The sequence below is a fragment of the Acomys minous genome, assembly GCF_964271855.1.
Source record: "Acomys minous genome assembly, chromosome: 1".
Lineage (NCBI taxonomy): Eukaryota > Metazoa > Chordata > Mammalia > Rodentia > Muridae > Acomys > Acomys minous.
The window spans coordinates 31,485,844-31,507,616 of NC_140483.1; the positions used below are offsets into that span (position 1 = coordinate 31,485,844).

Sequence of the window (21,773 nt, forward strand, 5' to 3'; positions counted from 1 at the left end):
GTAGAAACAAAAACGAAAAGGTGCCGTCCTTGTTTCACATAACAGAAGGCAAAGCAAAGAGAAAAATCAAACAGCTCCACATGTAAGGAGCCAAGTGTGTGAAGAGTCACTCTCTTTCTCCCGTGTCTGACTTAGCGACCTGCTTAACAAACACCCACTCGTCCCTGATTCTGCGCAGAACACCCTAGCCCCACCATTCATCCTCATCTTGTGGTTACATCTAAAGTTGCTTCCTTTTTTCTCTTCATTTCTTTTCCTTAGAGAAAACAAATTTTGCATATTCTTGACCACATTTTAATAAATCCTCATTTAAAAAACAGTCTATGGAGTTCACAGGTTTAGTAGAAAAATGTTAATGAGTATATTCACAATTTCATTACTGCCTTTTAAAAATCAAATTGCTCAAGAAAAATATAAAACAAAAAAAAAATCATATTGAAACTTCAAAAGTACAGCTATTTCTATTCACCTATTAGCCATGCCCCATAGAAAACACGTTAGAGGCTGACATTGCCCGATCTAGTGTTACTATTCTGTGATATTTGTGACTCATACTGTATTTGACATGTTACAAAATGTTTTCTCACACGCTTATTAAAGACTTTATACAACTCCTTAAATAAAAAAAAACTAATGCGATGTTAATCCTCGCTGTTCTGTAAAATGTTGAATAGATACACAGAGCTTAGGGACTACAGCACATGTGCTATTGGGAAAACCCAAGCATTCTTAGTCTACTAATGCATTTTCCAAGAACAGCCTTCTCTAAGAGGAATTTGGTTGTAATAGGCAAAACCAGATTTACCTATGTATCACACAAAGAAAAGTCGCCTGCTAACCATGCACATAGTAGGAAGAGTTTCACAATCCACTTTCTCATCATCAAGACAAATTTAGCTAACAATAAGCAGAAGTGAAATGTCTGGCGTATTATTATCTGTGGCCCTATTATTCTGTTTCATACTTTCCTTTTTATCCGACCTCCTTGTCTTCATCTCAGAAACCCTTTATCCCCCTGTTTTGTTTACATTCCTGTATTCATCGTAAAAGGATTTCAAGGACCTGTACGTCCTTATGTTGCATACAAACAAAAGGAACAACAAGAAAAGATGGGGGAATTACTTTGTCCATAAGAGGTGGTCCTATTTCCCATCTGGAATCTTCGTTGTACACGTGTATCCATGTGCACATGTGTTCAAGGAGAAGGTTGAAGGAATAGAAGAGTGAGTTGAGTCATACAACTCATGAATCCTGGATCCTTACATCCAGGAAAAATTAAAAGCTTTAGTATGATCTCTATCACAAAAAAAATCTCAGTTATGTATTTGTTTGTTTGTTTGTTTGTTTATCAGTGTAATGATTTGTTGAATTACTCTGTGCCCTTTCCAGTGGCTTAAGAATCCAGCAGTATCACACTGTGCTATTACAATGAACCGGAACACAAATAAATGACTACAACACAACGCAATGAAAATATTGGTATTCTATGGCACAAAGGAAGAAGTGAGAGGGAAGTCAGCAAAGACTTGAAGATATTCTGGCTACACTTTTTAATGGTATAATATTTTGGGCAGACTAGCTGTGATGGCTACTTTTATGTCAACTTGACACATGCTACAGTTATGTAAAAGGAGGCACCCTCAGTTAAGAAAATGCCCCCATAAAGTCAGGCTGTAGATCCTTTTGTTTTTTTATTATAATTTATTATAATATATTCAGATTACATCTTGAATGTTATCCCCCTTGCTTGTATCTTCCCATTCCCACCCTCTCTCCCTTTTCTGCCCGATTCCCCTCTCCTAGACCTCTGACAGAAGGAGAACCTCCTCCCCTTCCATATGATCACAGCCTATCAGGTCTCATCTAGATAGCCTGCATCCCCTTCCTCTGTGTGCCACCAGGCCTCCCCACCACAGGGAAGTGATCAAATTGGGGGCACCAGAGTTCTTATTTAGTGGATTGATGGGGAAGAGTCCAACCCATTGTGGGTCCCATCCCTAGGCTGGAAGGCCTGAGTTCTTGCAAAACCAAGGCTGAGCAAGCCAGTAAGCAGCACCCTTCCATGGGTATCAGCTCCTGCCTCCAAATATCAGCCCTGATTGAATTCCTGTCATGACTTCCTCCAATGATGTACTACAATGCAGAAGTGTAAGCCAAATAAACCCTTTCCTTTCCATCTTGCTTTTGGTCATGGTGTTTCATCATAGTGATAGTAACGCTAAGACACTAGCAAAGGCACATTTGCCCAACACTAATCACAGTGGAGGAGAGTAGGAATGAGAGAGACTGAGAGTCATCGTGCCTGTGGGGTGATGAGCATGCTATGGGTAGTGTGCTCACGTTGCTTTATATGTCCTAAAGCTCTTGCCCTGTTCAAGTCAAAGCAAAAGCGTACTCTCCTTTATGTTTGTAATCTTGAGTTGACTTCCTACTTTATGTGAGCTTGGATGAGCTGTCTTCTGTGACAAGCTTCCATGGGTGGACAGAAACTCAGCCTGCCAAGTCTAAGGGAATACCATTTTGCTCTGGTGATTAAAGGCACATACTACAAGCTAGGACCATCAGAGTCATCCCTAAGATTTGGAGAGTAAAATTGAGATAAAGAACTTTGTTCCTATGTAGTCATAACCTACATAGATACGCAGTTACATGTAGTTACCTACTGTGGCTGCCTAAAAGTTACTTGCTAAATGAATCTTAAAAACAGAGGGAAACATGATCTGGAAATGGAGTGAGAAATATCATAAGAAGAGAACATCACCCAACCCTTCTGCCAGAAAACTGAGATTTTTGATCAGTTTTTTTTTATCAGTCTGAAGCAATAAAACAATGTATGTACTAAAACATGTGGAATCGGTATAAACAATGGCTAGGTATAAGGGAGGAATTGTTAGTTGTAAAGCTAATATAAAAATCTAGATGCGATATCATGAAGGCTTAGATAAGACAATAGTAAGTGAGCATTTATTAAAGGGTTCAATAGACCATTGGGTACAGGGTATAAATGAGAGAAAGGGTTCAGGCTAATTCTTTGGATTTCTTGCCTTTATTTTTAGTTTGTTGGGCTTTTTGTTGTTGTTGTTGTTTTATTCTTTGCTTTTTGCTTAGCATGGTTTTATTTTACCAAAAGGAAGCAAATATTTTGGTAACTTTCTAAATTAAGACATCTGAGTCCCAATTTATAAACAGATATCCTCATAACAGTTGGTGTTGTGCACGTATCACTTGGAACTGGGCTCCACAACTCCACATTTTGATTGTTTGTTATTTTCCGTAATGGTCTCTGCCTGTTGCAGGAGACATTTTCTTGATGAGGGGTGAGTACATTCACTACTTACCTGTGAATGTAAAGTCATTTTGTAAGTAGTATTTAACTACACTTGGAGTGTGAACACAAGACATGCTCACTCTGCACCTCACTGGGCATATAAGCATCACCATCTGCCACTGATAAGGCACAGACTGATAAATAACTTACCCCTGAGAGTAGATATGGTGCCCCCTATAAACTTAGCAAAGTGAATTGGGACCAGATGAGCATATGAGTGTATTAAAATCATATCATGAAAACCAGGCCTGAGAACTTACCTAACACAACAGCCTGAGGAAAAGGTGCAACTCCCTCACATAAAGCCCGTAAAGAAGGAAGCACCAGTCATAGGGGAGGGGAATAAGGGGAAAATGGGAGGGAGGGAAGAATGGGAGGATACAAGGGATGGGATAACCATTGAGATGTAACAAGAATAAATTAATAAAAAAAGAAAAGAAAAGGAAAGGAAAAGGAAATGGGGCTATAAATTTGAAAGAGAGCAAGGATGGGTACTTAGAAGGGTTTGGATGAAGGAAAAGGAATGGGGAAATAATGTAATTTTATTATAACTCCAAAAATAAAAGAGGTGATTTAAAAAAAAAAAAAAGAAGGAAGCACCTAACCCTGTGATGCTGACACCCCACCGACCTGTCATCTGACCATTTGACACTGATAAGCAGAAAAGTCCCAACTGTCCCAAGGGCTTTGGTGTACTTCAGTTCTCACCCTTACTGTGATAGCAGCATTCTTTGATCTTCCGTGCCAAACCACGAAACAGTGATATCGCCTTAGCACAAGTACTTGTCCTTTGCCATTTCCTGCGTGTGGACACAACATGACCAGCAGCATCAAGGCCTCCACAGCAGGCAGCTTAACTATAATTTATAAGCTGCATAGCTCTAGCTGTCTCGAACTCTTCCAAGATGGAAAATATAGGAGAATAAAGTTGAGGGGATGCCAATGACGAGCTTCCTGGCATGAGCTCCTAAAAATTTCACCATCACAGTTATGAAACCACTGGAGCACATGGGAGGCTGTAGTCCTCGTTAACCTGTCACGAGACACTACTAATTAATCTTCTTAAGATAAATGCTATGCAAGGACTCCGATACAAGAGTCTTAGGTTCTATTCTCTAGAAGCTCAGGGTCTATGTGTTTATTTCACTTGTTTGAGAAAGCGCTGCAGCCTAAACCCAACCTTGGACAAGCCCTTGACCCACTCCATGCCTCTGCTTACTTATCTGTTAAATGGTGCTAATATTGTTATCTTGTAGCTCCACTGTGAAGATTCATCTATCATGTGCTGAAGTCAGCCCCTATCAATGTACCTTCTCAATTAATTGCTATTATTTTTATTATCATAGAGGACTTTTCCTTGGAAATTTGGCAAAATTCTAGGGTTTTATCTTGTCCGACTGAATGCAACTGCTTGCAGATGCTCTAACAGAAAGCCCCACACAATGCCACAAATTCTTGAGAAATCCTAAGCCAGGCTGTGCTCTGGTAGATAAAACTTCTGGTGTTCCTACTTTTAAACTCCCCATGGTCACCTAGGAAATGAGAGAGTGTTTGTAGAATATCCTCCTCAGGTTTTTTTTTTTACAGATAGATGGCTTTATGCATTGATAAAAAAGGGAGTGTTGGTCCATGACGTCGCATTCTCACCTCTGATTCATCTCCCAGTATGAACCAAAACAGTAACTGTTAGCCTCCAGATGTGAGCTCCTGCTTGTCTGCTGATTTGTGAGTTTTGGAACCTCAAAAAAAGAAAGTCTCATGATCAAACCTTGCAACATGATGCACCAAAGCCACCCAAAGTTTCCTGTCTCAGATGGGCCCAGGGAATTCCAACAATTTCACAAGTGCATTCTGGGCTTTAAAAGATAGAAAACATGTACCATTATGCTGAAAGCCATGCTAGTTAGTACTCATGAGTAAAGCATGCCTGCCTCATGACTTCTGGTATTGTAGATACAAGATCTAGCTAATGAAGGCAAAGAGGCAAAGGGTGGAACGGGCCAAGCAAGGGCTGAGTGAGGAGGTAGTGACAGCGTGTTCTGGTAGCCAACCTTTCTCTGACTAGAAACCGTGAAGGCTACCTTGTTCATCTATCTGACGTTCAGAAGATCTAGTCCTCTTGAAATAGAACTTCACCAAAATATTTGTAAGCAAGCTGTGATGTGTACTCACAGTTAGCAGGTGAACTCTTGAAGATTCCACCCCCAGCTACTCACCTGTCCGTTATCTTTGTATCTTCTCTAAGTCCTGAAACTCCAACCCATTCAAGTTGTCCAATTATGTAGGTCCCTCCAGAATCAATCAAGAAAGCTGTTGCTTTTAACAAAATCTCAAATGTTTCATTTTACCAATGAAGACTCAGAATGGAGCTGCTGGGATGAAAGCTAGAGGGGTTTACCGGCAGTCGCAAAACTTGTCCTTTGCTCCTGTCCCTGTTGGAAATTAGCTGCCTTTCTGTTTTTGTATAATAATCTGTAAATATGGTATGTGACTTCTCTAGTGTGCAAACACACAAATTATAAGCTATACCTGAGTTTTGTCCCTCGGTGGTGGGGTTAAAGGCATTTGACACCACCACCTTGTTCACTCTAACTCTAGAGTTTAGAAAACAAATGATTTATAGATATCCATCTGTCTCTGCTGGGCTTAAAGACATGGGGTACCACCTCCCTGCTCAAATATTTTATCTTAGCTCCAAGTCATTCCAACTCTCAGAGATGCAGGGAACAAGACTGAACTGTAGTGACTCTTTGAATTTACTTAAAACATTTTTAAATCTCTTAACTATGTTTTTAGTACTAAACAACAATAACAATTACCCTCTTTATTTAAGAAGAAAACTCAAAAGCTGATGTTCAAGATGTCATGAGCCATATGGGAATCTACAGTCTAACATTCTAACATAGAATTAAGACACGTGATTTAAGAAAACCCATTTTTCGTTTAATGCCAGTAAGGCAAGTGTGCCTTTGATAAATTGTCATTTGAAAACATTTTTTATTTTTATTTGTTTGTGCCTAGTTAACCATTATAAAGGTAGGGAAATTCATACCTTTGAAAGACCAACTGCTGTTGTGTCCTGCTTATCAACAACCTGAATGGTCTGTGGCTGTTCTTAATAATACCTTCTAATATTTTTCTTAGAATAATTCTTTATGGTTTGTTCCTGAGACTGAAGAAATGTCAATCTGTGTTTTCCATTGCTGCAACCAAATATCCTCATAAATTCATGGCTATATTAGCCACATATGGTTTTAATTTTTCTATTCGCCCTTCTGGCACTATACACTCAACCCATCTTGAACTTTGCTCTACCTGAGATAAAGTTCCAATCCCTAGACGCTGGATATTTACCTCCTGAAGAGGCCAATCTGGGTGCCAAGATTTTGGTGAAATTATTTTACATCTGCTTCTATGTCCACTAAACCTTCCATTCCAACACCTCTTATTTGCATTGTTTTGCTTTGCTCTCTGATTATTTATAGCAGTTTGCCAAAACACTTGTTTTCTGGTCTCTCCTGAATTCTTTGATTTCTCTACTGAAGCTGCTCTGCCCTTGATTACATCCAGAGCAGTGTTGTTTTTAACAGCAGGCATTTAATCTCTTAACTGCTCTGTGGACAAGTTTCTTCAGCGCTGACAGGGAAGGCTTTAATCTAATTTGATATAAGGCTCCCTAGGGTATTTCCCATTGGCAAAGGGATACCCTGCGTGTCTCTTGCTGATCTGCATTAATTAGTCCAATGCAGCCTCTGCCACACTTTTTGCATACTCCAGAAGGCTGTGGCCTTCATTTTAAATTATCTCTAGAAAAAAAGTATTGTTTCTGGGAATGGCTTGCCTAAAATCTTTTTCAAGTGACCTTGCTTACCCCAGTTAAAACCTCTGACACTTTTATTTTCCTCAACACTTAGAAATTAATTCTCCTATCAGAGTAGCATCATAAACATGAGATCCAGCATCAGCCATATTTCTAGTCCATTCATCTTTCGGTGCTGATCTTGCCAGCCCACGCTGGCAGGCATGTGGCTAGACTTTGGAGACTGTGCACCTGCCTGCAGGGACCCAGCGACTTTTATGTGGATTAGCTGGCTGGCCCAAGGCTAGACTCACTTTCCTTTGGTGTTCCTCACTTACCTGGCAAACACCAGCACTGTTGTTTCATAGCTTTCAACTCAGTCCTTTGGTTGCTACACAGTCACTGCTGTCCTGCTAATCAGACACGGTATATGATCAGCGCCGCCATCTTGGATCCTCTCATGTTCACATTTTCAATCATCTCAAGACATATATATCTCTTCTTTAATTTCTTATTTTTCAAAGACCAAGAGCCAGGGAGAGTTTTAGAAATATAGTCAACCTTGTTAATCCGTTATATATATACAGAATAAGTCAGTCGTTTGAAACAGTTTCAGTTTCATCAGTCACACCATTTCTTTATTGGTGAGTGGAGGCCAGTTACATTTAAAATTATCAGTGGGAGACATTTAGTAATTCTTGTAACTTCATTGTTGTTTTTCTGGCTGATTGGATTGTTATTTATTTTCCCAACTGGTACCAGGGATTGCTTGTTTATTGTGTTGGGTATGATGGATTCCTTCCTTGATTTCTCGATTTCCTTTGTTCACCCATCCTACTCAGGAAACATTTCTTTCCTGTATTCTCATGATGGAAACTGTTTTTCCTGCCCCTCTGTGCAGAATTCCTTTTAGAATCATTTGCAGTTTAATCTTCTTGATGTGTCCTTATTTCCCCCACCAATTTTAAAATACAGTTTTGCTGGCTCTGCCAATGTTGGTGGGCAGGTATTTATTTCTAAGGCCTGAAATATAGTGTTCAACTCTTTTTCTGGCTTTTGGGATTACTGATCAGAGACCTGGTGTTATTTTAATGTGTTTTCTTTGTATATGAGTTAGCATCTTTCTCTTATTAGCTTTTTAAATTTTGTTCTCAGCTTTATATTTTTTGTATCTTGGCTAGCATGTGTCATGAGAGGTTCTTTGCTAGTCATGACTATTTGGAGTTTCTAAATGCCTTTGATGTCTGTCCATTTCTTTGGATTTGGAAGATTTCCTGTTATCACTTCACTAAAAAGATCCTTTGCACCTTTAGTTTTTCCAGATCAGTTCACAATTTTTGATGTCCTTATTGAATTTTTCTTTCATGTTGCTAATTATTTTTATCAATGCTCATTTTCTGGCCCATCTGCTGATTGTGTTTCTTCTATGTCACTGGCTTTCTTGACCGGGTCCTGAATTGAACTCATTTACTATTTTTATAGTCCTTTAGGTCATCTATAATTTTTAACAGCAAACTTTTAAAGTCTTCAAGTAGAATTTTACCTATTTCAATATATTTTTATTCTGCAGTTAAGGTCTTCTGATCTTCTGGAGGACTCAAGCTGCCTTGGTTTTCCACATTGCTTGTTTTGCTGTGTCACAGTGTGCACATCTATTGGTTGAGACAGATCTACTAGTTTTATTTAGGAATCTTATTGGGCAGTCTACTTTTTAGACCTCTATCCCAAATACCACTCAGAAGAGAAAAAATGAGCTGCTCCCACAGATTTTGGATGAGGCTCTGTTCCCCTTCCCAACACAGACTGTGTCCACTTGGCTTACTTCTTTTTCTCCGTGCTTTAAAGATACCTTAGTGGATCTCTCTCTCTCTCTCTTTTTTAATGTATATGTGTATGTGTGTGTATGTGTGTCATGTGTGTATATGTATGCATGTTCTTAGGTATATATGTGTATAAGTATGTGTAGAAGCCAGAGGAAAACCTCAAGTGACGTTATCATCAATGCTATCCAATGCCTTTGAGACAGCACTCTCATTGGCTTTTAGCTCAGTAATTAGACTAAATTAGATGACCAGCAAGCTTCCTGTGTGCCTGTCCTGTACTGAGGTTACAAGTGACTACCACCACACAGGTGTGGTGGATGATCTGGAGTGACCATGTATTCAGATCTTAATTGCTTTCTTTCTGCTTACTTTTCTATAAGCAAACCCTCACGTAGCCAAAATGACATTTGTAACTTTGCCTCCAAAATCATCCCTATTGGCCAATAAAACACCTATACCTGGATTGGGCAGAAGAGAGATAGGCAGAGCTAAGGTTCATGGTCTTGGAAGACAGGAGGAACACGGAAGGGGGAAGAAGAGGAAAGGAGAGGGGAGAGGGAAGGAGAGGAGGAAAAAAGAGAAGTGCCATGGGTTAGCATAAAGAAGAACCACGTGACTGGGAGGAGCTTGCTCTAAGGATCTGGAAATGGAGAGAACCAGTCCAAATGGAAAACATGTGCAAGAATTTATGAGAATTTGGGGTGGGAAGTAGTTCAGATAGGAATGATTAAAGCAAATAACATAGGGGTTTGATCTGAGAGATAGCAAGCCCATCCCCAGTGGTTTAAAGGCTAGTAAAAAATTTAACAGGTGTCTGTGTACTTTTATTGATATGATAGTGAGTTAAGTAATAACTGCCACAATACCTATGTGTATTAATAGTAAATGTTTACAGCTATTCTGCAGTATTCAGGCTTTTTGCGTGAGTTCTGGGATCAAACTTGGGTTCTCATGCTTATGAAACAAGTATTTGGCAAGTATTTGGCAGCTGTTCTGTTGCCTCAGGCTGATTTTGAGAATTCCTGAAGGTTTTTATGTCCTCTCTCTTTAGGAATATAGTCTACTTTTTTTTCTTATTCTGACTACTCACGTTCACCAGGTCACACCAGAGCAATTCCCAGTCTTCCATCTTATGCCGAAGAAGTGACAGTAGGCTATTTGCAATGTCAGAGGTAAGCTTGACTTTTTCAGCTCCATGATAGAAGTTAAGCGTAAGCTAGCTCCACATGTTATTAAAAGATGAGAAAGCAAAACAAAAACAAACAAAGAAGAAAAAGCAAAAACAAAGGGCCTAAAGAGACCAATACCAGTAGTGCATGGCGTAAGGGAAATGATGGTTATAGGAGCAGACATTTAAGATGACACAAATCATAAAAGATTGAATAAATCAGATATGTATGATAAGGTAGAAAGGTAATCAGGTGAGCAGGAAGCCTCAAAAGCAGGTCTATGTCTCTATTTCCAAAGCCCAAATGCCAAAGTCATCTTACCAGTGTCACCTCTCTAGCCATTTGATCCTTGGTAACATTCTTTTTTTTTATGCTTCTTTATTTATTTTTTTATTAATTTATATTTCTTGTTACATCTCAATGGTTATCCCATCCCTTGTATCCTCCCAGTCTTCCCTCCCTCCCATTTTCCCCTTATTCCCCTCCCCTATGACTGTTCCTGAGGGGGATTACCTCCCCCTGTATATGCTCATAGGGTATCAAGTCTCTTCTTGGTAACCTGCTGTCCTTCCTCTGAGTGCCACCAGATCTCCCCCTCCAGGGGACATGGTCATATGTGAAGCACCAGAGTACATGAGAAAGTCATACCCCACTCTCCACCCAATTGTGGAGACTGTTCTGACTATTGGCTAGATCTGGGTAGGGGTTTAAAGTTTACCACGTGTATTGTCCTTGGATGGTGCCTTAGTTTGAGCGGGACTTCTGGGCCCAAATCTGCCTACCATAATGTTCTACTTGTAGGTTTCTAGGACCCACTGGATCCTTCTACTTTGCTATTCTCCCATGCTTCTCTCATCCAGAGTCTCAATGGGATGTCCTCCCCTCTGTCCCAGTTTCCTGGTAAGTGAAGGCTTTCATGGGACATACCCCTTGGGCTAGTATGCAGATATAAGTGAGTATATACCATTCGAGTCTTTCTGCTTCTGGGTTAACTTACTCATTATGATCATTTCTAGCTCCATCCATTTGTCCACAAATTTTGGGAATTCCTTGTTTTTAATAGCTGAGTAGTATTCCATAGTGTATATGTACCACAATTTCTTTATCCATTCTTCTACTGAGGGACACTTAGGCTGTTTCCACGTTCTGGCTATTATGAAGAAGGCTGCTATGAACATGGTTGAGCAAATTTTCTTGTTGTGTGCTGGAGCATCTTCTGGATATATTCCAAGGAATGGAATAGCTGGGTCTTGAGGAAGCCCTATTCCCAGTTTTCTGGGGATAGCACCAGATAGATTTCCAAAGTGGCTGTACTAGTTTGCATTCCCACCAGCAATGAAGGAGTGTTCCTTTCTCCCTACATCCTTGCCAGCATGTGGTGTCACTTGAATTTTTGATTTTAGCCATTCTGATGGGTGTAAGATGGAATCGCAGAGTTGTTTTGATTTGCATTTCCCTGATGACTAAGGAGGTTGAGCATTTCTTTAAGTGTTTCTCAGCCCTTTGATATTCCTGTGTTGAGAATGGTAACATTCTTTAAAATCTTTGTCTTTCTATTATTTTGTCGATTTCCAGCAGGGCAGCTCCAAGCTGGATCAATAGTAGGACTTTTAGCTGCTACGTTTATCAGTAAAAGGCAATGTTTAGGGCTATAGATGTTTCCATAGCAGACACTTTTAAAAGAAAATAAAATCAACCAAGATAATGTATCCGCATCCGACTTATGACCATCATAACCGTCTTTTTTTGGATGAGAAAACCGAGTTTTGGAAGTGGTCCACTGTGCTTGTCATTGAGATGCTTAACCACGCTATTATTGTCTACGCAACGTAAAGTTACATTTTGCCATCCAAAATTCAAATATGGTTTAAATTTCCTATAGTTAGCTACTATTTCAGAAGGTGGGATGGAGACAAGTGGGCTGCTGAGCCGTATATTCTTGAGCTACAATAAGAAACTTACTGTGATCTAAAGTTGCCCTCCGCAATCATTTCAAGCTCTAGACACTTAGCCCCCAGCACACCTGTGTGTTGGCAGCTGAGGATCTGAGGGAGCATGCAGACCAAAAGGGACCCACCAACACTAATAGATGAAGGCTAGAATAAAAAAGACTTGGTAGTGGCGGTAGAGTTGTTTTCTCCTGCCCTCCTATTTGCTTGGTGAGGGTGAAGTAAGGTAAAATAAGACATTGTCTGCTTGCTTTTATACTTGCCAGACCCCAGGTTGTAGAAATAAGGTTCCACTTCCTATAAACTACCCCCAGTCTGTGGCACTGTACTACAGATGCACAGGAAGACTACAGCAACAGTGTAGGAAATGCATCTGATGAGTGCAATATGCTTCCTCTGTGAAAAGAGGAAGTTCTCAGACGCATGGAAAGGACGTCAAACCCTGAAAACTAATGAGCCAGACCTTTTCATCACTGTAGCAAACTAAATAGAAAGTTCTGAAGTCATCATCTTCCACTAGAAGCTAATCCAGTTTTCATCTGTCACAAGAACTGGCAAGGGACATAAACCACTTTGTTCCTGTCCACTCAACCAAATAATCACTAGCAACAAAAACCTAGTGATTGGGTTTGACAATGTGGCTCAGTGGCCAAAGGAACTTCCCATGCAAGCCTGGTAGCCTGAGTTCAGGCCCCATCTCCACAAGGTGGTCCTCTGACATCTAAGTGTGTGCCGTGGCGTGTGTGTCCCCTTCCCTTCCCCTGTTAAAAGGAAAACCAGTACTTGGGCTTTTCTTAGCCCCTTCAGGTGTCTATGGAGCGTCAGACACCCTGCAAGACTCCATCCCAGGGACTGTCAGGGCTGGCCTGCTACAGAGGCTCCCAGTTGTGCAGTAGAAAAGAACATTATCAAAGGATGAAGAATAAATTAATGCACCTTGAAACTCTTCTGGGAGACTAACTCCAAGTCCTCAGCATATTCCTGCATTTGAGTCCCAGACTGTGTGAAACTGGCCTAGAGAGAAATCCCCTCATTTGGGTCAAGTAATATGACTATGTGCGAATAAAATAAAGATGACCCAAAGAAGGGGCAGGCAGACTAAGCTTTAGCTGGTGAATTAGCATAGCTAACCAGTAACATTGAATGCCTTTAATGTTGTTTACCAGTACTAAGGGAAAGTCGTACTGTTTTGATGAGAAACAAATGATCTCCCTGGACTGTTTACAATGTAAGCCTGTCCTGGAGTGCTGCTTTATTTCCGTTTCAGTAGAATAACTCCACGGTGAGCAGGGACAGGTGATCACAGGCTCATTTACATACCGTTGTAGTCTACACATCTTAACATAGTCTTGGATACTGACTGTGTGGGTCCCATAGTTACCCTATGATATAAACACTATGTCAAAGAGAAGACACTTGAGAGTTACCGAGTTCACCTGAAAACTCACATTTTAGATATAATCATGGATACTGATCTTGATCCATATAATCATCATAGGATTTAAACACCATGCCGGGGAGAAGTTTCCTCAGCTAACCTGAAAACTCACATTTGTACAAAAAAAGACTATATATATATATATATATATATATATATATATATATATATATATATACACATTTGTAACAGTTAGTCATCATTACCTAACTGGAAGCTGCCAAGATAACTTTACAAGCGACTGAATAAGCAATGTTGGTACCTTCCAACAGTGCACAACTATTGCTATAATCTGATGCATGCCTTTTTCCAAGATTCGTCTTAAAATCCTTGTCCTAACATGATCATGTGAGGAAGCAGGAGTCTTTGGGAAGTATACTGATTACCTTTAACTGTCAATTGACACAACCTGAAAAGGGAGTCTCCATGAGGGATTGCTCTAGATCAGATTAGCCTACAGGTATGTCTAAGGGGGATTGTCTTGATTGTTAACTAAGCCCAGCTCACTATCAGGCACATCATTCCACTGGTGGGGGGGGGTAGGGTGGTGGTGGTCTAAGACTCTAAGACTGTGTGGGAGTGAAAGAGTGGAAGAGACTGTCGGGAAGTAAGCAGGAAGCATGGGAGGGTATCTCTCTGCACTTAACTATGGGAGCGACAGGACTAGCTCCTAGACTTCCTGCCTTGACCTCCCCCAAATAAAGGATTATAGCCAAATAAGCCTTTCTCTCTGCTGAATTACTCTTTTCACCAGGGGGATTTACTACAACATCAGAAATAAAACTAGGAGAGGTTACTCTATTACGAAAATGAAAATTTGTGAATAGAATTAATGCTGTTACAAAGAGGCCCAGGATTTCAACCACAAAGAACTATTAGGCAACCAAGAAATGCAGAGAGCAGGAAAAATACCCTTCCCTATGGGCAATCCTTCCAGTTGTTTTCTCAACACCAGATGGTCAGCTCTAAAGCCATATACATACAAGTAACATATTGACTAAGCATGTATTTATACATTTATGAACATATATGTGTATAGGGTGAGTGTGTGTGTGTGTGTGTGTGTGTGTGTGTGTGTGTGTTGTGTCTGCATGTGTATTCATATCAACAACTAAGGAAAAATAGGCCATGAATTTGGGAAAAGAGCAAGGATTGAGTACATGGACAGGGTTGGAGGGAAGAAAGAGAAGGAGGAACATTGTGTGATTATGTTTTAATTTCCAGAAACATATATTTCAATAAGAAGAGGCCCTCACCTTACCATTTTTACCACCTGAGGTTACAGCAAAAATGCCCATCTAGGAAACACATCCTCACAAGACATTGTGTCAAATAGTGTCTTAATTTAGACTTGCTCACTCCTAGAAACGTGAACAATAAATCTCTTTTTGTTCACCAAAAAATACACTCTAATATTCATTTTCATGAAAATCAGTGCCAAATTTGAAGGGCACTAACCAAGCATGGTGCATAAGTGACAAAGACAGATCACAGACTGCTTGGCATCTCTTCTTTCAATTCTACTTATTCCAAGTGGGGTGCTCAGTGTGAGAGAAAAGGCTGAATGGCTTTTATCACCCATCACACAGGAGAGGGCTATTGAATGAGAAAAGATTGCTCTGAAGGGGTAATTGACCAGTGCTGAGAGAATTGGAGCCATCAAAGGCTATAAAGCCGAAGCCAATGGGAGTAAAAGAGGAAATTGTACTTCCCAATAGAGCTCTGATTTTCCTAGAAGCTCAAAAGAAAAAGAATTTATGCAAAGGTTTTTCCTTTCCTCTCATCCTTTAGATAAACTTCTCTATTTTCATTGTGAAAGCAGAAGTGGAAAAATGAGAGAAGATACATTAACAATGACCCAGGAAAAAGAATCACTAATAACCTCATTTGTCTAATGCTTCAGGTTGCGGCATGGAAACTTTTCCTGGAGTGTATCAACCATTATCCCACCATTTGAAGGAAAGATGGAAGGAAGGATGCGAGCCAGTGTTTTTCTAGGATAATATTTGGATCTGGCAGTGCTCTCTCCTCCACACATCAGGCTCACTCTGATCCTTCAAAATACCAAGCTAGCACCTGCTTTCTCTCTCCAGTCCTAATAGTAGAGAATGTCAAGAAAGAAAACTGAACTAGCGATTGGAAATGCTACTTCTAACCATACTTTGGGTAAGTGCTACCAGACCACCCATTTCAGATTTAATTAGCGTGACGTTTGTAATCTGGAAAATCTGCACTAAAAAAGGGAACTAATTTTTTTGTGGTTTTTTTCTCTTTATTTGTTTAAAGGAACTAATTAAACAATATAAATACTTGAGTCCTTATTGATAGTAGAGCCATGTTAACATTTATGATAAAGTAAAATCCTGAGGTCTTCAGAACCCACATTGCTTTCACCACTTTCCTTTTTAGTTAAAAAAAATTTTTTTGATGGCTTCACACATTTACACAATAAAATTTAGTTATTTTCATCCCTCACTCTCTTCTCTCATCTCTCTCTCCTCTTGCTAGAACCCTTATTTTCAACAAGCCCTTATTTCATTTCATGTTTTCTTTCTGGGTGTGACCCTCTGAGTTTTATTAGCATTCGTTCCAATTTCTCTTAGTAATATTTATTAAGCAACTGCTATGCATCAAATATAATACAAATGCTGACACTAATAATGAGAAGACATTTGTTTCTATTAAGAAGTTGATAGTCTAGTAAGAAGAAAAATATGAAAATAAATGTAAAATATATAATGAAATATATTAAAGTAATAGAGGTGAGTGCAACACTCAAGCATAATCTATTGAAAATTTAACCAACTCTGCCTGGATATCTAGAGAATTAAAAGAAAGAAAAGAATTTAAGACAGATATTTGATTGGATGAATTACTATGGGACTAGTTGGTGTAACTCACATAAGAGGTAAAAATATTCTAAGCCTCCTGTGGTTTTGTGTTAGCCTATCTCTATCCACTGTACTGGATTCTTTCTCTTTGCTAAAAATACATTTAACAAGATTTCATAATGTCTTGAAAACGTTAGAGATAAGAGAAATAATAAAGTAAGAAAGGACTAGAGAATTTCCAGAAGACTACAAAAGTTGGTAAATACTATTTATATTTTCAATTTTAAGAAGAAATTTCAATAAAATTCTATTTATGGGTGGGTTAAAAGAATGAGAGATGGATTTAGGCTGTTAAAGTTAGACTTTACTTTTTACTAGTTGGGTGGATTGAGCCAAGCTACTGAATGGCTCTCTCCTTCACGTTCTTCACGTGTAAACTGAGATGTTTCAACAAGTTGTTGTAAGGGTTTGGTGATGTATCTGAACCATCACCGTGATGGAACCTAGAATCACCTGGGAGACAAGCCTTTGAGCAGGCTGGTGGGGAAGAGCTGACCCTGTGAGCATCACTATTCCACGGGCTTGGGTCCCAGTATGATAAAAAGAAAATATTCATCACTCTGCATCCTGCCTGTGGATGCCATGTGACCAGCTGCCTCCTGCTCAACCTACCACATCTTCCCTGACGTGAGGGACTGTGCCCCTGGGGCTGCACCCCAAACTTCTTTCCTTATAGTTGCATTTGTCAGATACTCTTTCAAAACAATAAGAAGGTAATTAATACAAAGGGTTGCACAGGAAAAAAAATGCAGCATATCTAGTATATGGTAATATTTCAAAAATATGATGCATTTTACAATTATACGGGCTAAAAACAAAACTATTTGATCTTAGTCACACCAGAATTTCAAAATAGAATGTTTGAAAGAACTTTGACATAAAAAAGGAAGTGATGCTATGTTAGGACCAGAACAAGCTTACTAATAACAAGTCAGACCACACACATACACACACACACACACACACACACACACACACACACACACAATTTCCCGTTTGAACACATGTTTGACACCACATGAAAGAAATTTTGTAGACTTAACATAAGTAGCTGGAATCCTTGTAAAATAATGGGGAAATGTGTACACTCAAAGCTTTGATGACCTGCTCATTTGAGGAACTGGAGTCTCAGGAAAACCAAACCAAAGTATGTATATGTTCTCAAGGATATTACAGCAGAGTAGGAGAAATAAATATTTTTACAGCTATTTAGTACAATATGAATAAATACCCAGCATCATGGTCACATAGAAAACAATGTCACAAATTCTGCTTGGTTGTGAAATGCAGAAGGACCCCAGGGGAAAGATATTTGAACTGATTTTTGCTTTGCGATCTTCTTTTAATACTAAAATAATTTGGGGAAACACCTTCTTATGCTGTTAGAACTGCCAACACCGCAAGAAATCTCTGATTATTTCAGTTAAAATAATTTTAAAATAATTTTGTCCACTTATCATTAAAACAAATGTATCCAAAATGAAACAGTTTCTGTGACAAATGAAAGATAAATAAGTCACCTTGTGGGCTGCTTATTGCTTGAGGTCCATGTTTGTTTGTCTGTTTGTTTGTTTTTCTGTTGTATCTGTGTCAGGCTGCCCACCTCCCCATCACTTCTGCCACTGAAGACATTCCTCACCCAGAAAATCACAATGGGCTCTTAGGAGGTCTTGCCCTGCCTGCCCCATTCATCTTTTGCATAATTCAGGTGAAGTCAAACTTTAAAAATCTAAATCTAAGTTGCTGAGAAGCAAAATAAAAAAATGTTCTTCGGATTTGCTCTCCGTGCTGTCTAGTGTCAGTTCTCACCCACGGTCTCCACATACGCCGTCTACTTGGCCGTGGGAACACATCTCTCACACTCTGTCTGGAGACCTACCTTTTACTTTTCATTATATAAAATTCCAACATCTCCTTTTACCAATTAACGTGAAATGTGATATTCTTTTGTTATAGTTCTTTCATTTCTATAACATATAATTTCTAAAGATCTGGTAGAAAAAGAGTGGGGCTAAGATTTGGAGGTCCAGATTCCTATTATTGCGTTGCATTGAACATCGCTGTGTGTCAGGATTTTTTTTTCATTCTCAAGTGAAAGATTTTAGATTAATTATCTTTTCAATATACAGTTTTTATCAATGCTTTCCTACACTCTTCCTTATACCTCCCAAAACTACTAACCAATACCTGAACCTATCTCCAACTACATGTCCTTTCTTTCTTTGTTTCTTTCTTTCTTTCTATCTATCTATCTATCTATCTATCTATCTATCTATCTATATCTTTTGAGACAGGGTTTCTCTGTGTAGCCTTGGCTGTCCTAGAGTCACTTTGTAGACCAGGCTGGCCTCCAACTCAAAATGATCCACCTGTCTCTGCCTCCCAGTGTGTTTTTAAAAAATTAACCCACTGAGTACATTTGTGCTTCCCATCTTCAGGGTTGTGGAGTCATTCACTGGATCGTAGTGGCTCTACCAAGGACCGTGTCCTTAAGGAAAAAATGACCCTCCTTCCCCAAGTGGTCATTAACTGCTTGTGAGCACCTTCTTCTTCCTGGAAGATTGATTGGCTTGACCTTCTACAGGTCTTGTGTAGGCAAATGCAGCTGCTGTGAGCTTATAAAATGCCCTACCATGTACAGAAGGCAACATTTCAACCTGTTCCTACCCAGCTTCTGGATCTTACCATCTTTCTGCCTCCTCTTCCACAAGGGAATTTGATATAGATGTCCTGTTTGTGGCTCAGCACTCTACAGGGACTTGTTCTCCTCACTTTAACCAGTTGTAGAGTTTCTACATTAACTGCTGTCCACTACACAAAGCAGCTTCTTTAATGAGGCATGGGAGCCTCACTAATCTGTAGATATAGAGACATGAATATATGGAATAGTTTAATACTAAGTCCATTTAGCAAAATATTAGTAGTAAGTTCATGTCTGAGGCCTATGAGCTCCCCAATCATGAATTCCTGTTCAGAGTTATAGTGTTAGGTGTGTATTTTCTCCTATGGAGTGCGCCTTTAATCCAATCAGTCATCAGTTGGTTATCTCTATAACATCTCTGCCACTATTTCACTCATGCTCATATCTTACCATATTGATCATTACTGTAATTCACAGAGTACACTTCCCACACCCTAGCAGCTGGTACAGCACCTTCTGGTATTTAAGAAAGTTATATAGCAGAGAGGAAGCTTCTTAGTCAATTTCAACTTCATTTCTCCATGCCCTGTGACACTGTATGTGGCGTCTTTGATAATAAGACCCAACCATCACATACTGAGTGACCAAGAGCCCTGACAATAGCCTACATTGTTTGAGGCCTCTGTGACACCTTTGAACAACTCAAGGTGAGGTATACCACACCTAGGGTTGAGCTTCTTCTTCTTCTTCTTCTTCTTTTTTTTTTTTTTTTTTTTAGTTTTTCGAGACAGGGTCCCTCTGTCTAGCCTTGGCTGTCCTGGACCTGCTTTGTAGACCAGGCTGGCCTCGAACTCACACGATCCACCTGCCTCTGCCTCCCGAGTACTGGGATTAAAGACATGTGCCACCACTGCCCGGCTTGGGTTGAGCTTCTTATTTGGCAGCAAAAGGATTATGGGAAGAGCACTGTCCTGTGTAGGGTAATCAAATTCAATTATTTCATGTGAAATATATATAATAGAGTAGTAGGTTTCCATAGGGCTTTTAAAAAATATCGTGCTCTATCCTCTTATCCTTTTAAACCTCCCTTCCCATCAGCCTCTGTCCACGTGTGTCCTACTGTCCTCCCTCACTTCAGATCTGTATGCTATCTACACACAATGAATTTTATTTAAGTATAAAGAAATATGAAATTTGCAAGTAAATTAATGTAACTGGGGATCATCATACTGAGGTAACCCCAACACAGAAAGACAAACTGTACATCTTTTTACATATACATGGATCCCAACATTGAACGTTTAAAGCCCTTCATTAGGTTGGAGTACCTGTAGAATACAGGAGACTAGTGGGGAAGGGGATTTAGTAACTGGCTTTTTGTAAGATGTTCATTAGCTCTGTACTTTTGTGATTTATCAGGTTAACTTTCCTACTATATGTAGCTTCACATACACAGTAGGCTTGAATAGCTACAAAATTAGCTATGAAGTTGTTAAAAATAATCATTTGGCACATAAAAGAGATCAGATTCTATTCAAGGAAAAGGGAGGAAGATGGGATAGAGAAAGAGAGAGGAGAAAGAACAGGGGAACATATACACGTGCGTCATTTCCTGACTGGTTAGATGGGTAAAATGCAAAAGGCGAAGGGCAGTGAAGACTTTGCGTGGCCAGCAGTAAGAGACCCAGTTTGGGTATAAGGAGCTGTGGTGTCCCTTTTCTTTCATGTAAGTTGTGTTTGCCAATCTGAGGTAGAGGGGATCATCCTGGATTAGAGGAAAGTATTTAGGGGTTAACAGACTATAAGGTGGATAATGTGGTATTGACTCTGGCAAGGCTCAAATGCTTTAGCGTACCAATATTCAAGCTGTAAGTAAGCATCAGGTTGTGAACACTAGACGCCCCAACCTCCATTCAGACTCACAAGATATAAAGACTATTTCCTTTTGGGATGAGAGATGGGTTATGAACATGGCCAACTTTGGGTTTTGTATTTATTTTGTTTATTTGTTTAGAAGATTTGATTTTGGGGAAAAATACCTAGAAAAAAAAAACTGTTCAGCTGAGATCCAATGTTGTGCTCATAAAGCAGTAGGGTTTTTTATTAACACAGTTTTAATAAACATAACCTGTCAGTGCTGTGAAAACTCGTTCCAACTGGTTCCTCAGGACTAGAGTCACTTTCTGCTGAACCAGGTGAATCTGAAGAATCACCTGCTGGCTTCCATTCTTCCTGAATAAACATGATGCAGAGTCTTGACCTCACTCTGCAAAGCTCTGTTGCTGATCACTGAGTGAGTCACTGGGCCCTGACTGCTTCTCTGGGCAGCTGGCCCAGCCAGTAGGATGGGTTTTTGAGGGATAAAGTGAAGGACGCCATTACATTAGGCCACTTCACTTTAGTACCAAAAAAAAAGCCTAAAAGTCTCCTCTCCTTAGTTGCATTAACTATGTTCCTGAAACCAGTTTTTGTTGACAAGAGGAAAGACTATTTAAGAACAGTAGGGGATGGGGTGAGGAACAGGGATCAAGGACAGCTGAGGGCCTGGATTATCCAGGGTGTGCAAGGACTGCTTGCTGTGTTAGCCCTACCACTCAAAGTTATGAGCCCCTTATTGGTTCGTTATATAGATAACAAGGACTCTGGAGCAGGCGTCACTAGACCCTGGACTTTAGATTATCAAATTCCTTCCAGAGATGAGCCAGTCAGCCAAGAAGCATGACTGACACAAAGAC

General features: G+C 39.7%; 1 long non-coding RNA gene across 2 annotated transcripts in view; it reads left to right on the top strand.

The window, feature by feature from the left end:
• The window catches only part of LOC311602761, a 179,851-nt gene that overhangs the window by 157,902 nt on the left and 176 nt on the right, over window positions 1-21,773 (top strand). The window contains exon 6 of one of the 2 annotated variants that reach the window (XR_014780836.1): window positions 15,410-15,672. The exons of the other annotated variant lie outside the window; for it this stretch is intronic. This is a non-coding gene — a long non-coding RNA (uncharacterized lncRNA). The remainder of the gene's footprint in view (window positions 1-15,409; window positions 15,673-21,773) is intronic. 2 annotated transcript variants of the gene reach the window in all.